This window comes from Sarcophilus harrisii, chromosome 3, assembly GCF_902635505.1.
Source record: "Sarcophilus harrisii chromosome 3, mSarHar1.11, whole genome shotgun sequence".
Classification (NCBI taxonomy): Eukaryota; Metazoa; Chordata; class Mammalia; order Dasyuromorphia; family Dasyuridae; genus Sarcophilus; species Sarcophilus harrisii.
Window position 1 is genome coordinate 278455381 of NC_045428.1, and position 15168 is coordinate 278470548.

At 33.9% G+C, this 15168-nt stretch overlaps 1 pseudogene; it reads left to right on the forward strand.

The window, feature by feature from the left end:
- Nucleotides 1-13192: 13192 nt before the first annotated feature.
- Nucleotides 13193-13675, forward strand: LOC100918972 (annotated as a pseudogene).
- Nucleotides 13676-15168: the final 1493 nt, after the last annotated feature.

Genomic DNA, 15168 nt, shown 5'->3' on the forward strand with positions numbered 1-15168 from the left:
ATTAACTAAAGTTTCTGAGGCTGGATTTGAGTCAGGAAGACTTGACTCCTCAGGCCCATCTATCTACAGTACCATCTAGGTGCCCTAAATAATAACTAACATTTATATAAAATGATGCTTTATGATACACAAAGTGTTTTCTTCCCATAAACCCTGTAAAACAAATAACATTTTATCCTCATTTCAAGAAGCAACCCGTACAAACAAAGCTGGCTTTGGAATTGAGGAGATGTTCCCATTCCTTCTCTGAAACTTAATTACCTAATGATCCTAGGCAAGTCAGGTAGCCTCTTAACACCCAGGCAATTATCTAAGACTGCGAGTAGTAGAGCAGAATTCATTCGTATTTGTAAAGAAAATTTCCTCACTAGGAGTTTCCTTCATCATGAAAATTTAAGGCTAGAATCTTTTCCATTTTACAAATAAAGAAACTGAAATTCAGATTATGATTTGTGCAGGGTCACACCTCTAGAAAGTGTCCCAGGTCATCTGCCTCCAGAGTTCTTAACACTGACTCTTGAATATACTCCCAGAAAACTAGTCATCGTGGCTTAAGCTGGCTGCTTCTTACATGAACTCCTGACTGATGAGTTCATAATCATTATTTGGTGTGGCTGCAGAAAGGGGAATGCCTACCCCCCGAACTTTGGATTGGTACATCACTGGTCACACATTTTCCTAGCCAGCAGTGCTCTCAAATCCATTGTTCTGAGATACTTTTAACTCTGTTGATTGTACATCATGCTACATTTATTGCGCGTAAAGAGTGTTCAGCCAACTCTTCAGAACCTTACTCATCCACTGTGATTAGCTCCAAATGAATATAGTTTGGAGAACAGAATTTTCACAATCATAAATGTTTGAGACAGATTTCCCTCCAGAACAAGATGTCTGTCTTTTGGTAATTTTATCAGAGGATATTATTAAAACAAGATGGAAATCCTAACATTTTGCTCATATTTAGAGAAGAATATGAAATGTTAGCCTTCTGAGCTCTACATTACATGTCAGATTATTAGTGCTAATGGGTGAATGTTTTCTATTGAAAGAATTTTGTATTACATGTAAACCTTTGAATGGTTGCATCTGAAAATGAAATGAATGATCTTGACTGTTATTAAAATATTAAAATAGCTATTCTTGCTGACCAAAATCAAGGCTTGATAACCAAATCAAGCTTTCTTCAATAATAAAATGAAGCTGAGAAGAGGGGGCAAGAGATAAAAAAGAATAACAGAATTACAGAAAACTTTATAAATTACACAATATGCCAAAACTGATCCCAACATATTTTTATGCATTGAATTTCAAAAACATTTAATTATCAGTTTATTTCCACTCCGTTTTCTTTTATTTAATCTTTGCCCACATTCTTACAAATTCTGCCCAGAACTGGAATAAATATCACACTCTTATGAAAACATTTTCCTTCTTTCCATTACTAAGATAACTCAACAACCATAGAAACCTAATTATAAAACTTTTCCCAAAATTCTCCTCTGTTAGTTAAGTACCCAAGTTCTTGGATGGTTATATAAATATTTCAGAATTTTATTGTTTTTCCCTCCCTCAAAAGACAAAAACCAAAAGCTCAGCAATGGTTTCTTGACAATGCATAGAAATGTATTTTGAGAACTAAAAAAGGATAGAAAAAGGTCATTGAATCCAAATTCTTCATGTTATAGATAAGGGAAATAAAAGGTAAAGAGGTTAAATGTCTTCCCAGTGATACTGAAAAAAGGAAGAAGAGACATAGGCAAATAAGAGCACAAACAGAGGAGATAGGGAAGCATTGAACATGAACCTGGCTTCAACATAATCCCTGGTTAAGGGATTGGCATAAGGGTGGGGAAAAGACTTATTTACCATTCTCTTAGTTCAAGCAAGTATTTATTTGTAAAAAGGAGAGAAGAATTTTGAAATACAGCGGGAGGGATAGCATTTTGTCATTTATCATTCATGCCTGGGTTTTTATTTATTGAATATACTACAAACACCAAAGAAATAGTGCTAATGATTTTATAAACAACAATGAACAACATGAGGCATTTCAACATTGATCTTTAGATTATACTAAGACATGAAAGTAAAGGAGTTTATCTTTAAAAATAAAATAAATTTTCAGTTATGAACATATAACTAGGGCCAGTATGTGAGTTTTTTATGATCCTAAATCATAAAACTTAGAGCTACAACGGACCTTAAAAGAAATCTAAAATAGTGAAGTCCTTTTTAGTGCAAATAATGAATCCCATGAAGTAGTTGCATGTATCCAAATTTGTACTATTTGGAATTTTAATTATGACAAATATGGTCATTGCTTCCAGCTCAGTGGAAATATGCAATGCAAACCAAATAACACGTTATTCATTGTTTATACTAATCAGGTTATAACTATACAAACCTCTCAATTAATTCAATTATCATCCATTCATTCATTTTTAAACTCCCTGATTTTACAGATGAATAAACTGAGACTCAGAACACTAGAATTCTTTGGCTAATACATTATCAACTAGAAAATAGTAGGTGGTGGAGCTGAGATGCAGACCTAAGTATTCTCTTATCAAATTCAATGTACTTGTCAATATGCCCTTGCTGCATTGATATCTTTAACATCAACATTTTCCAATGTGGCTGCTTACACATTGAAGTGATTAAATGAGTCAGCACTAAGCCAAGAAACATGTGTTGGCTCAAGCCAAGATTTGGATTTGAACAATACCATTACTTCTTATAAATGACCCGGGAAAACTCTAAGACAGAATAGAACTAAGAAGCAATCAGATAGTTTCCATGGGAAGTTTGTAATGGAAAAGTCTTGATGCTTTCACTTTAGCAAAAGCATATAAGAAATCTTCCTGTGTTTGGTTTAGAGAACATGACTGGGTGGCAGGGCTGAACTGATTGCTCTACCATCAAATTCTCTAAGGTTTATAGCAACACGATGAGCTGGGGAGCACTAGTCACTGGCTCCTTTTAGGAAATAAGGAAACTCTGAATTAGGGAAGCAAAGAGGCTTTCCCAGCAACTTATAAAAAATCCCAAGGCCAGAGAATCAGGAAAGTGGAGTTTCTAAGACCAAGATGATTAAAGTTAGAGATGTTCCTTTCCATGGGATTGGAGACCATATGGGAATGACAATGTTGCTTATTGGTAGACGTTTAATGAATTTGTGGTCAACCACAAAAATCTATTGTCATTACCAGCTAGTAAACTCAACAATTTTATGAGAGGGAAAATCTAAAATACAGTGATTTTAGTTGGTATTTTTAAAAGACTTTTCCCCAATAAAGATTATTGGATCACAAAACAAATTAAAATTTACAAAAAAAATTATTAGGAAAGCTTGTTTGGTTTTGAATAGTGCAAAATGTTGAAATATGATAGACAACTAATCTTGATTTATCACACACACATACATGATTTTCATTTTTATAGCTCTTTAGAACTGAAAAAGTTCCTGATTTGGGGGACAAATTAATTTGGGTGTTGGGCATTGGGCAGCTCAGGAAGGCCTGAGAAACCAAAGTTGTCACCATATCTCCTCCCCACTTCCCACCCTTAATTTCAACCAATCTATTTACATTGCTCCCTCCTCTTCAACCCTACAGGATCATGAAACCATAGAAGACTTTAAGATCTAGCAGTTTAAGTGCTCCCCAGACAGATGACTACAGAAAGAGACCTTTGTAGGGATGAAATACATTCTACCTCCCAATGCTGGTAACTGATGTAAATCCCTTATAAGCCCACCCTGGTTGAATAAAGCCTAACATTTCCTTTTCCAATTTTCCCTTGTCTCAAACTGACACAGAAATTGCTGTAGCAACCTAAGTCTGAAATGTAGTAAATTATGAAACTACAATTCTGTGGGAATCTGAACCTCTAAGTTTCCTCTACATACAGTACTAGAATTTCTGCATTAAGAGGGAAATTATGAGTCATTTATTTCAATATACTTCCTACAATAATCTGAACAATGTGTATCCAGCCTCAAAATACTTCTAGTGATGGGGAATGCACCAATTTTATCAAAGAAAACTTTATAATGTAGACTTGAAATCTGTCTCCCTTTAACTTTCACTAATTGACAATGGAAGGAGGAGTACAATTATAGTATATTTGTTCAGAATGACAGAATGGCTTTGAATATTCTAGTAGTGAAACAGCAAAGCAGCATAGTAAATAAAGTGCTAGACCTGGAATCAGGAAGACTTAGACTTGAAAATTGCCTCATATGCTCAATAGCTTTGTGACTCTGAATTAGCTATTTTACTTTACCCTGCCTTGGTTTTCTCATCTTTAAAATGGGAGTAATAATAACACTTAATTTACAAAATTATTGTAAAGATCAAACAAAACAATGTGTGTAGTACTAAAGTACTATGTGATTGTTAGTTATTATTAATATTAATGAATGAGGAGAAAAAGAGAAAAATAGAAAGAAAGCAAGAGATAGGGGAAAACAGGTAAATCTTTATTCTGCATCTGGTTTATGGGAATTGACTTCTATGTAATTATATTTACTGGCATTAGAATAGAGCTGGTGAGCTTTTGGTAGTTCCCTAAAAGGTGATTTTTCTCAATGTCAATTCAAGAGGGCAGGAAGGAGAAAGAAATGTGCCCTGTAGGTTGCAAGGGGAAGCAGGTACATGCCCTCAAAAGAGAAACAGGAAGTACCCTCAGAGCTGATGTTGTCCAATTGGGAAGCTGAGTGACTGATTTGGGAGTAGAAATCAAAGAAAAATGGAAGAGAAGCAATAATTTTGTTAAGAGTAATCTAGATTGTATATTATAATGTAAGAGTGAGAGAATCATGTGTTAATATGATTTTGAGATGGTTTCACAGTTTGAATTTAAGAGAATATGGAAGTGAGTCAATGTGTGCCAGAATCTCAGAAGCCTTGGTTATACATTGGTATATGGAATGAAATAGGCTATCTGAGTCTACAGATATTAAATGCCCCACTCTAAATTTAGTATTGTACTTAGAAAACTTTCATTTTTCATCTGTCCTGATTATAGAAATTTGCTATGAAAGGAAAAAAGAGATTCATGATTATGACAGGGTACCTTAGCTCAGAATTAATGAGGTGAAGGAATTTTCTGTTAATAAAAGAAATAACACAATGAGGAAATTGAGTCAAGAGGAATCTACCTTCACACCAAGGTAATCATCCCCTCAGTTTTCCCCAGGTTCAGGCACCCACCTGTAACAATTCTGACTATAGCTTTTGCCATTTTCTCCTTGACAAGTGAACTATTAGTTTAATAACACTAAACAATCATACCTGAATTCAAAACAAAAATATATCAAATTATGTCCTTTGAGAATTTACCTTGGATAATAAAATTTCACTAACCATAACTTAGGGTTTGAATGTTATCAGTTTAAAATAACACACACAGTGAATACATGATAGTTGATTCAAAACATACTTAACAATAATAGATTTCAGATTCGAAGATCCTATAATTTTACATTTCAGATGAAAATGTACTTTTTATTATGGTAAACTTATAAATTCCTCCATTTTTCCAAGGCATGGGAGAGGGGATCCTATTTTCTTAGTTCTAGATTCTTAAACTTCAGCACATTAGATTTTACAACATGCAATCAGTAAGACTTGATATCTTATGATCATGCCTGAAAAGTCTTAAGGGACTTCCAGATAAGGATATTTTAAAGGACCTGTGCAACTGTTTTCCCAAACAGCAAATTATTATTGTTGTTCCTATCTATTTTAAAACAATCTCATTGAATGTTGAATTTATTTATTTGAATATTTAAGAATTTTCAAAAATCTATTTTAATCACAATCACACTCAGTTCATAATCTAATAGTATGCAAATTAAAAGATAAAGTTATTTACCTAACAGAATTTTGATACAATGGTTTCTCATGGCATTTCTGACACAATATCATATATTTAAGACATAGAACAAAACGCACTACCAGTCAGTGAACATCAGTCCAGCTGAATACATTCCTAAATTATCTTGTCTAGAAAATCTTTCATTTTTATCACCTTTGCATTTTAGATTAATCATATTTAAAACCTGGTATGTAATTATATTCAATTAAAGAAATAATAATAACAATAGCCAACATTTATACAGTGCTTACTATATGCCAATCACTATGTTTAGCATTTCATAATCATTATATCATTTGATCATCATATCAATCTTGGGAAGATAGGTATCACCATTATTTTCTTCTTTACAGATCAGGAAATAAATAGAGATAAGATAACTTGTTTAAGTTAGCATAGCTAAAAAATTTCTGTGATTTCAGGTTTTCCTGCATTTTTCCAGCAATTTTTTTATATTTGATGCCTTAATTAAGAGTAGAACACTTCACCATACCATAATTTAGTTACATGGCAAATCTCAACCAAATCAAAAATGTATTTTTTTCTCAATATTATTTTGTTTTCCAATTACATGTAAAGATAGTTTTCAACATGTATTTTTGTAAGATTTTGAGTTCTAAATATTTCTTCCTCCTTCTCTTCTCTTTTCCCTTCCTCTTGCTTCCCTCTTTAAAAAGGTGAAAAATTATACAAAAGATAAAGCAAACAAAGAATGAAAATAGTATACTTTGATCTATACTTAGTTTCCATTGTTCTCTCTGTGGATACTGATGGCATTTTCTATCCCAAGTCTACTGGAATTGTCTTGGATCGATGTATTGCTGAGAAGAGTTATGTCCATTATAGTTCATCATCATACAATCTTGCTGTTACTGTGTACAAGGTTCTGCTTCAACTCAATTCACCTGGCATCAGTTTAAATAAGTTTTTCCAAGTCTTTCTGAAATCAGCCTGTTTATCATTTTAATAGAACAATAATATTCCATTACCTTAATATACCATAACTTATTCAGCTATTTCTGAATTGCTAGGCATCCTCTCATTTTCCAATTCTTTGTCACCACAAAAAGAGCTGCTACAAACATTTTTGGACATGTGGATGCTTTTCCTTACTTTTTTTATAATCTCTTTGGAAACCAGATCTAGTAGTGACACTGCAGGATCAAAGGGTTTGCACAGTTTGATAGCCCTTTGGGCATAGTTTCAAATTGCTCTCCAGAATGGTTGGATCATTTTACAACTCCATCAACAATGTATTAGTATCACAGTTTTTCCTCACCCCCTCCAATATTTATTATTATTTTTCCAATCACCTTAGTCACTCTGATAGGTATGAGGTGGTATCTCAGAATTGTTTAAATTTGCAGCAAATATTGATTTATAGCCATGTAGTCAAAACCTCAATTTTCTAGGGTTATTAAGCACCTATACTTTAAAATTTAGAGTCAAGAATTAAAATTAATTCATTTCCAAAGGTTAATTTCACCCTTTTATAAAATTTTAATTTATTTTCTTTTAAAAAATAGACAGAATTGGCTAAGATGATACGAAAAGATAATGACTAATGTTGGAGGGGATATGGGAAAACTGGGACACTGAATCATTGCTGGTGGAACTTTGAACAAATCCAATCATTCCGGAGAGCAATTTGGAACTATGATCAAAGTTATCAAACTGTGCATACCCTTTGATCCCACAGTGTTTTTACTGAGCTGATATCCCAAAGAGATCTTAAAGGAAGGAAAAGGACTCACATGTGAAAAAAATGTTTATGGCAGCCCTTTTTGTACTGGCTAGAAATTGGAAACTGAGTGGATGCCCATCAATTAGAGAATGGCTGAATAAGTTGTGGTATATTAATATTATGGAATATTATTGTTCTGTAAGAAATGACCAGCATGATGATTTCAGAAAGGGCTGGAGAAACTTACATGAACTTTTACTGAGTGAAATGAGCAGAACCAAGAGATCATTACACAGTACCAAGAACACTATACAAGGATCAATTCTGATGGATATGGCTCTCTTCAACAATGAGATAATTCAAACCAGTTCTACTTGCTCAGTGATGAAAAAGTCATATACACCCAGAGAGAGGACAGTGGAAACTGAGTGTGGACCACAACATAGCATTCTCACTTTCTCTGTTGTTTGCTTGCATTTTGTTTTCTTTCACAGTTTTTTTTCTTCCTTCTAGAGCTGATTTTTCTTGTGCAACAAGATAACTATATAAATATGTATAAATATATATTGCATTTAATATATATTAACATATTTAATGTTAAATTAAACATCTAGGGGAGGGGGTGGGAGGAAGGAGGGGAAAAGTTGGAACAGAAGGTTTTGCAAGAGTCAATGTTGAAAAATTACCCATACATATGTTTTGTAAATAAAAAGCTTTAGTAAAAAAAAAAAATTTAAGTTAAAACTGAAAAAAAAAACAATTCTGAAAACTAAATCAATTCTTTTTATGATCATCAAAAGAATTTTGTTGTCCCTCTCTCCCCCAAGACTTTTTAGTTTAACCTCTAGTAAAAGTAATAGCATCACACTACCAATACCTTTCTTTGGAGCTCATAAGATTCTAAAGATTGGAAAATATGTCCCTGGCATGGTCTTTCAGAGGTGGAATACTGACTATTTCCTAAATAATTAGTTTTTATCTGATAGAATTCCTCCTTTGCATTTAACTCAAAATTCTATACAATATCAAGCAATTGTAATAGTTATCCTTTGGGATTTCTAAGAGCTTGCTAATGATTCTTTCTAATATTTTTGATAACCTTGCTTCTAGTTTACTTAAACAATTAATTCTGTTAAATAAAGCTTTGAAAGTTTTCCTTCAGCCTTTACAAAAAGCATTCTGGTTTGGTCTGGTTCCTGATCAAATTCCCCACTTCTTCCCAATATCGTGAATATCCATCCAGGGTTTAGTCCCCATTCCTACTGGAATGGGGTAGACTATTCCTCTTTATGGGACCCAATTTGTTTTAAATCATGTTTTCCATTCCTTAATGAAATCTTATTCACTTTTAAGTTGTTCCTTGATTTCAAAGGCTTTTTTCTTTTCCTAGTCAAGAAAAAGGTAACAAGAAGCATCTATTAAGCTCCAGATAAATTTAAAAAACAACCTGCATACTATTTTTTTCTTTATTCTGGAATTACTTTTAAATTAACTGCCTTCCTTTATTATATTAAAATACTAGATCAGTTCTTCAGGGGAAAAGTGATATAAGTACCATTTATCCCTGAAATTTTCATATACTTTCATTCTTAATTAATTCAATATTACAATGATTACTTTCCAAATTCCTTAATGATTAATCTTCAATCTCTTTAATCTCTATACTCCAAAATCTACTGAAAAAAAATGATTGCCATAATTTAGAATCTCTATTTTATTCAAAATGCTACAAATCCCTACAAAAGAGGAAAAAGGTTTCCCTTTCCTTAATTTTCTGACCTAATCTGCCATAGCCCCATCCTTGCCAGGGCTGAAATGACAAAGAGAAAGCATATTAGAGAAAGTATATTATAGGATTGCTTTTTTCTTCTCAACCTAATTTCTCACTGAAAGCCTAAAGTGGGAGTTGATCACTACTTATCAGGACAAAGTGTTTGGTATCACTGTTTCAAGTATGAAGTATGAAATCCTGAAACTTCATTAATCTTCCCCAACATTCGAAACTCATAAACTACAACTTTTTATAGCAATCTTTATGACTTGCTGCTGTTTCCATTAGAAATCTTTCAAGGTAGCAGAATCTACAAACAACATAAGATAAAGATTTTTTCTGAGATTTTACAGAAACATAAAAATACAGACAAAACAATAAAACAGGAAAAGTTTGTGTGCACAATTTTCAAAAACTTTTAGCAATTGAAAGTCCCTTCTTTGGGCCAATATTGAAGCCAAATGGATTTTGATATATTTTAACTTAATAGCTCTCTCTTCTATCACCCCACTATGGGTGATTTCCATATGATGATGGGAATCTATGCCTGTTTCCAGGTCAATAAGAATTTCCCTAAGACGCTGTCAATTTGACAACATGTTCTTCCCTGATCTCATGCCAAAGAAATTTTTCCAAGAGGAAATTCTTTAGTATTTTACTTTTTCTGGAACCCATCATTCCCTTAAAGAGAATATCTCTTTTCCCAGAAGGGTCAGGTAAATTCTACCTTAGTTGAGAAGAATTTACTGAGAGAGGATCCTACCTCTGATGCAGTCTTCCATGAAACTAAGATGCCCTCTCAGGGGTCAGAGTCCTTTCTCAATCTTGCTGGCTTACCAAAAAAAGTGAAATCTGAAAGAATTGAGGAAGCAAAGGTTTAAGCTTCATTTTATCAAGCAAGGCATGCCAATTGCATAACAAAGTGAGACCAGGCCTTTTCAGCTTGGCAATGGACTCCAAAAACAAGGTGAGACAGAGTTTTATGCATTAAAAGAAAACAATTGATAGCATATAAACTAGAGTACAAATTTAGGTAATTAATTTGTAATTGAAGAAAAAGATTAAGGGTTTTCTGAACTAGGAAGGGGATAAGTAGTGAGTTTCAAAAGGAGAGAGGGGGGAATGGAGGGAGGGAGGGAGAAAGAGGAAAGGTGGATTTTTTTGAGATGTGAAGCAGGATGTTACCCAATTCCCAACCAATGCCCAGCAGGGGGAATTTACAGGAAGATGAAACTTAGGTTTTTAGTTCACACAATTCTCAAAATTCTATTATTACATTGTAGTACTCAATCTAAGAAGAAAATATTATACTTTCTTTAATCCTCTTCACCCCAACATAGTTATGTGTTGGAATCTTTACAAACTGTTAAGCCACTGGAGTTGATAGAGACAATAATTATCTAATTTAGCATGGTTCAATATGATTGATTTGATCTTAGAAGGAGATATTTTGGGCCAGAACTTGAAACAAGGTACTAAGTACAACTGATAGAAACGATGCTTGTGTTCACACCTTTAGAGACTCATAAGTATCTAAGTACTCAATGGAGTTCACATGTTTGAGAGATTTCAGGGTTTAGAAAGAGATATCTGAATTCACACCTCCCATTGAAGCTCTTAGGGCCAGAGAGCATGCTGGGAAATATCCCACAATCCCACTCTCGGAGAAGTAGCATAAATACAGCTCCAGTGAGCCACTCAAAAGAGTTTCTTGGGAACATTCCCAGGCATCGGAGAAGAGCACTCTGGGAGGAAGCCTACAAGCCCTATCTTCGAGGCAAGAGACATTCATTGTATCTTCTACCTTGGTGCTGGCTGGAATCGGAAGGACAAACCTTTGGATTTGGAGACATTCGGAGGGAGCTCTTGGAACCAAGCGGAGAGATAGATCTGAGCTAACCAGGCTATATTGAAGGACACAATAAAAGATCTGAACTCTTTTATCACCTGGCTGTGTTTTGGAAAAAGAACACCAACAGTTATGCATGTATGTGTGCATACACACACATACACACACACACACACACACACACACACACACACACATTTATTAGGTTAGCAATCATTGCTAGTCTCAGGTAATTCTGAACTTCAGTGCTCCTAACTTTATTCTTATAGTATTGTGCTAAGCTTTGTATTCACTTTAAAGATAGATTTTTTTTTTCCCTAAAAAGATTTCACAACAGTAACCTAGTATCTTTCCCTCAAATAGTTCAAGGTGCTGCAAAAAGAGTTTTAAGCATGGAACATCAAATATTACAAATCTGAAGTAATGGTCAACAATGAAAAGAACAGTGAGAAAAATAAGAATTTGTCCACAGATTTTTAGTTTGGATAGAGAGCTATTAGGAGTTTGTAGGAGTAAACCAGAATTATAAGACTGAAATATAGTTGAGTGGCAAGACCTAGAGATATATTTTGGAGAATGTGTGAAGTTAATAGCCCAAACCATGAAAATAATGGTTTTCCATTATTTTTATAAAAATATTTTCCACAGATATATGTGTTTAGGGAGGATGAGGGGGGATGACCATAGTTAGTATTTGGGGAGAAAGAGAATCACTAGCAAAGGAAATAAAAAGATTTTATGCAGATAAAAATAGAAAGAACATTACCAAGAAGGTAATGTTAAAAGATGGGCAGTATGCAATGTTTCAAAGAGATAAAATGTCAAAGGATGAGAACTAAATAAAAAGTGAATTAGATTTGGCAAGAAAAAATTCATTGGTGAGTAATAAGAGATCAGTTTCAGTTAAGCAATACAGAAGATATTTCAGTGGGATAGGAAAGAAATACCAAAGGAGCAAGTAAGAGTTTTTGTGTATATAAAAACATGGAAAAATAACTTTAATCTCTGGAAAAAATTGATTTGGAGTAGACAAATTCTGTAAGACTGGTGATATTGGAAGTTTCCAATTTCTCATTCTAACCAATGGCCACTTGAGGGTCATTGTTGATTTTTATTTTGACAAAAAGTAAAAGATGGAATATTTAGATATGCAAAATCTTTCCAGGGATGAATACTGTGAATGATCATAAATGACTTCAATATACAGCACAAGAAAGTATTCCATATCCTATTTATCAAGAAAGAGAGAAACTTACTAATTTTACAGTTATTGAATTAATAGTGCTTAAAAGAATGTGAAAGTAAGGAAGAAGTTGTATAATTCACACTTCACAGTGTTAACAGAGGTGTTATTTTTTTAAATCACTTCCAAAGCCACATTGTCAAAATGTCAATGATCATGCCAAAAAGTACAGTCACAAATGCTTCATAAGACAAATTCACAGGAAAATCAGAATTTCCTGGTAGTTGTAAAAAATCCAATGGCAATCCTAACAGAGCAGATTGTAACCTAAGCACAGTAAGGAAATTCCAGCAAACGAATGTTATGGGAAACAGGGGAGCTACTTAGCTCAGTCACACCAGGACTATAGGAATCTGGAAAAATAACTAATTATTTTACCAAAAAAAGTCTTATTTAAAAAGCAAATGCTTCATCAGCTAATGAGGAAATTATATCTACAGATACCAATTAAAATTAAAACTTTTCTCTTAATCTCAGAAGAAGGGTTTTTTTCTTTTGTTTAGATATTGTAAAAATTATTGACTCCAGATCTTGTGGGAGCAAAACTAATGCCTGGAAAGCTGATAAAAAGGAGAGCAACCACTCATGAATGAGGAGACAGGAAGCCCATAGCTCAGTAGTGGGGAGATTTCTTTTGCCAACATTCAACATATCACATTTGGAACATGAAATATATTTGCTAAACTCTTTAAGGGGCTCTTTGACCAGGAGAGAGAGAGAGAGAGAGAGAGAGAGAGAGAGAGAGAGAGAGAGAAGAAAGGAAGGAAGGAAAGAAGGATTTTAATGGTTGTTCTGGATGCTGCAGGAAAGACAAACTATTCAAACTGAAGTTGGGTGCAATTGTAACTACTATTCCCACTGTAAGTTACAACATAAAAATTGTAGAATATAAATACATTAGCTTCACAGTGTGGGATGTAGGTGTCTAGAACAAGAGCCAAGTCCTATGGCACCATTACTTTCAGAACACACAAGGGCAGATTTTTTGTGGTTGACAGTAATGACAGAGAATAAATGAATGAGGCCCAAGAACTGATGAGAATGTTGGCAGAGGATGAGCTTAGAGATGCCATCTTATTAGTGTTTGTTAACAGATAGGATCTTTCCAGTGCCACGAATGCAGCCAAATTTGTAGATAAATTCAGACTGCATTCTTTTCATCACAGAAACTGGTACATCTAAGCCACCTGTGTCACTAATGGGGATGGTCTTTATGAAGCACTGGACTAGTTGTCCAATCAATTCTGAAATCAAATCCCCTCTCCCTCTTTTCTTCTCTCCCTCTTATTTCTTCCTATTTGCTCTTCACTTTATTTTCATGTGACAAACTTTGCTAATATGTGTAATTGGGTGCCAGAAATCTTTTTTTCCCTAACTCCATCACAGTATGTATTGTGCCATGCTATACATGTGGCAAATACAGGCATGAAAACAGATTTCTTATTTAATGTAACTAATTTTAGTTTCCAATAGAACAATTTCTGGCACTCCTATGCAATACTACTCAGAACTTTTTTATTATAAAAATATCAACTCATTATTTAGTTTGGGAAGAAATTTTAATCACATTGATACTAAGGCTGCTGAGTGTGTAGCAGCAGCAGAACCAAATGCTATTCTTGCTGATTTGTGAGATCTTTATTGAGATTCATTTTCGTGGCTGGTTTTTAACCTGAAAAACAGTGATCTTTTTAACCATAAAAATATTTTAAAAGATAAATAAAACACTTGAACACACAGAACAAAGAATTATGTTTAGGGTATGTTTTGCAGTAACAACTTGAATATCAGACCATTGTAATTGTTTGAGATTTCTCTTTTTTGAAACATTAGAAATGATGATTAAATACAAATGATCGATTTTGCATTGGTAGAATAGAGATCTATTTCTTTGTAATTCTGTCTATGGTTCTTTATGTATTTCATAGAGGTTGTTCTTGTATTTGTGCTCACATGGATACTTACAACAACAAAAAAGCTTTGAGGTTGTGGTTCAGAGCAAGGTGAACATTGAGAGCATTAGATCTTCAGACATAAACCATTTATAACTAGACTTTTTCCCAAACCTGCAGTTCAGGTCAGGCTCTGAGTAGTTTTCCATCACACTTGAATGACTCCTCGGAAGGATACATTGATGACTGGTGATAAGTACTGGGAAGAGCTTTCTGACATACTAGGACAACAAAAGAACTAGTTTTTTAATTTTGGTCAAGTGTGGGGTGCTTTTATTTGAAACCTCTTCACAGCCAACATTAGCCCCAAAGACACAGTCAAGAATACCAGACATTTCTCTATGGTGCCTAAGTTTTGAAAAGAAAAAAAAAAACAGTACAAGAGCTTGGGGAATCATTCCATTTTAGAAGTATTTGATCCCACTTTGGAACTACCTCCCATCTATACACGTATTAAATATCCTTTACTATCCCTCATTACTATGCTTTTGGAGTGACTTTTCTATCTTCTTAATTTCCTTAAATCTTTATGCTGGAAATTGGAGGTGTCACCAGAATTCTATGCCTGCATCCAGGTTTTGATTTCTAGGCTAAGATCCAAGACCAAATCTGGTTTTCTGAATCCCAAGAACACAAAAGCTTCTATAGTTGATTAGACCACCGTTCTGTCCTGTATCTTTTTCAGTCTCTGAAAGAAATGCCACTTTTAGGATATGCAAAGCATTTTACATCTATTATCTTATTTGCTCCTTACAATTATGAACGAGGTGTTATTTTAGAGTTGTGGGG